Below are 3,722 nucleotides of genomic sequence, written 5' to 3' on the forward strand. Positions count from 1 at the left end.
CTTCTACCTTACTGCTGGCTGTTGTGTTCGGGATTTTGGTATTCGAGTTTTGTTTTTGGTTTCCGGTCCGGTCGCTAAACATTCATATTTCAATATTTATGATTTCATATACACATATATAACAAACAGTAATGGCTGGTGGATTGGCTTCTGCTGGTGGCTGCCCGTCACTAGTATGTGTCGTCGTGGCCCCTCTCGGCTACGAGAGGCGTCAAACATATATAAATTCGATAAATATGGACATATGCAATGTTTAATGCTTATTCTAGAAGAGCAGGAAGGAGACCCTGGTCCGCCGGGCGTCACCTTTAACGCCCCGGCGGGCCATCCCGTACTGTCACATGCTCGCCTCGGTGCTGGTCGTCGAGCCCTTGCTGTCACCCTGCAGCCCGGAAGCGCCGTCGTCGTCCCGGGACCCACCGGCGGCCGCCCGGCCCGCCAGGCCGCTGAAATCTAGCTTATACTGTGTGTTGTGTAATGTGTGTGTGTGGAGGGGGCGTAAAAATGTTTTGAAAATGGTATTTTTGATTTGCCGACCATTGATCGGCGATGATGGTGGTGGTGGTGAGTGTTTCGTTGGTTGGTTTACGGGAAAAGAAGAGATCAAAGAGAGAAACAGAGGCAGAGCGTTAGTATTCGGTTGGAGCATAAACACACACAGCACCGCCGATTCCGCCGATGCTGTTACACTGCATTCCATTAGTGGCAACCGAAAGCATTGACAAACAGAAGCTAACAACGCATGAAACAACTCAACATGAAACTAATACCGCACAAAATGGAACGCAACTAAATCATTCAGTCGACTAAACGAAACAACAATCGTTGTTTGTGTTAAAGAATACATGGAAACCAAAAAGAAAAAACTGGTAATCCGTCGGGGCTATAAAAATGTAATCAAAAAAGAAAAAGGAACTCAGAACATAGGAAATAGGTTTATCGAATGGGTGCAAACAAAGCTTACCTAACCAAAGCAAAACACAAAACTACGGCTCAATGAACAAGTAAAAACAAAACAGGTAAAATGGCAAACTCAATGTGGGTCATGTGTGAAAAAACAAAACGTTCGCCTGAAACGGAAAAGCCGGTATTCCCATCGTTGACCGCGGAATCCCCTGAAAGCTGGAAGAAGACCGACAAAACCAAGTCTTGATGACGACAGGACATAGAAAACACAAAACCAAACGTTTAAAAAAGTGGTTAAACAAAATAGTAAATAACAAAAGTGTGCACAAGTGATGCACTGCAATGGGAAAGACACTTCACCGTGCACCGTGGCACAGTGAGGCCGGAAAATCAATCATTCCGGTTTGAGCCACCGGCTCAAAAGCAAAGCCCACCAGAAGGAACAGTTAACAAACAGTCGCCTGAACTACCGCACAGTACAGTTACATTTGAACGTTGGCCGGCTTCGAGAAGAAGTCCGGATCCGGAGTCCGCACACTACCATTTGCACTGTCGGATGCCCTCGAAGTCGTAGGATTTGCGGCGAATGGGAGCGAAATTTTCCTGCGGGTATCGAGAAAATGAGCGCCGGACGGAGCGTTAAGGGTGGCAAGAACGGGAACGGGAGCATAAGACATTCCGCAAAGATATTCGGAAAGGAAATCCCAGCGTCCGACCGGCGGTCCGAAAGCATAAGTCACACAGCGGACACGGAACACGATCTAAGGATGCTTGGACGAATTGGATTTGAAGGTTGATAAGTGAGATTTGGCCAAATCCCCTCGCCGCCGGTGGGAGGATTTGTTCGCTTTCGCTCTATGCATCTCTATGGCGAGCCGGTACGATCGGCTCCGTCTAATGCTCGGGGATGGGCGGCGGACGATGGCGGACGGTTTTGTGCTGAGTGTCCCCCTGCTTGATGGCAGGGGCTTCGGGGACCTCATTCGGTTTCACTCAAGTTGTCAAAAAATTAATTAACGAGCAACCGAAGGAATTTGTCGCCGGGTGGCCCACACCACCTATTTCCAAGACCATCTGACAGGACAGGACCAGAACCTTTAAACCAGAAATTCGAATCGACGGAACGGCTGCTGACGAGTAAGCGGAGCCGGGTCCTCTTTCAACTAACACTCCGGGAGAACGAGTAAAAGTGTCGGTGAAACTAATCGCAATGCTACCCAAGCAAGGAGTCGATCGATCGATAATGAGCTGCAGGCGGTAAATTGTCGATTAAGCGCTCCTTGTGGACTAACTCTAGCCTTAACGTGAGCACCTCAGCTTGTTACTTTGCTGTGCTTTCTTTGACACTGTTCCGGGTGCTTGCGCTCACCAATGAATCGACTGCACGTTTCGCAGAGCCGGCAGATCACTGTAGCCATACTGTAAACGGTGCATCTGGCAGGGTGAACTGGTAAATCACAACACTACTTCTCGACCGAACCGGGACTTCGGACACAACCACATCGACTTCTCTCTGACAGCCATCGACTTAAAAATGTCACTGGTTTGTCAGACAAATACTTCCCCGAACTCACGCTTAGGCTGGAGGCATGCGAATAGACGATTGAATGTGTATTCAATCTTTGCTCGGTGGTTTGAGCGAGAATGTCATAAGCGCTGCTCTTACCCGTCTATACTCACAGGTCTGCTGATTTTTCCGATCACGCAGTAGCTGTCGCACGGCGATCGACGAAGAAGCGAAGCGGATCAAACAGTGAGAAGAATGCCAATCGAGAGTGACAGTGAGACACGGAAATGGAGAGAAGAAAGTTCAATGGAAGTGGCAGCAACCCACACCGCGGGGAACCGGGAACCAAGCCGGGGGACGCTATTTGGCGGTACCGTGGTTGATCGATGATCGTGACTGAGTGAGCTAAGAGCAGCAACATGCATGCGAGTTCTACCAAAAAGTCTAGTGTGGTTCGGTTCGGCAGAATAGCGGCAGGAATAGTGTGCTGGGCCACCGTTGTTCCGAGTCGCCTGTAATATTGTGTGTGTGTGTGTGTAATCGAGTGTTTGTGTGCAGAGATGAATGAGCAACGGGAAAGGTTCAAATAAACACACACGCAGACACACGGTACCGGAAAAAAGGATAAGGGACAGCCAAAAACGACGAAACACAGCACCGAAACACAGGCGAGCGAGGCGTGTTGGTGGCGAAGGTGCACGCAGAAGCGGCGTGGTGCGTGGGCGGAAAAGTGGGGGCAGGTGGGGCCGTGGAAAAAGAAAAAGAAAACGAAAATACAATTAAAATACCAACGCACACAAACACTAGCACTATCCATTAGCGAACGTTATTCCATTTGTTTCCGCAATCGAAGTGGTGAAGTCAAAGTGGAAAAGTTACAGCAAGTCAATACGGTGGTACGGGGGTACGGGGGACGGGGCAAAGCTTGCTGTGATCACGTTCGGCCCCAGCCCCAGCATGCAATGCCCCAAAATGCCTACTGCTGTGAACTTAGAAGGCGAAGAGAGCTGCCCAAAAAGGACCTCTCGCGTTAGCGGACAACTCAATTAGACGCACTTTAGTTGGGGGGTGGCCAACAGTTGGGTGGACTTGTGGGACCTAGCTGGGAGCACTGGGGTACTGATTAGAACACATCAAGCCATCGCGGACGCGGACTACCAAATACGGGCTACCAAATCCAATGGCTTCAGGTCACGAACGGGGTCCTGTGTGTGTGGTTCGTAGCATACGAACGAGCGTACCGTTAGCGCATTTTAAGGAGCACACACACACAGCCACTTTCACACTTCTTCGGTGGAGATGAATGGAG

The sequence above is a fragment of the Anopheles cruzii genome, chromosome 2 (assembly GCF_943734635.1).
Source record: "Anopheles cruzii chromosome 2, idAnoCruzAS_RS32_06, whole genome shotgun sequence".
NCBI lineage: Eukaryota > Metazoa > Arthropoda > Insecta > Diptera > Culicidae > Anopheles > Anopheles cruzii.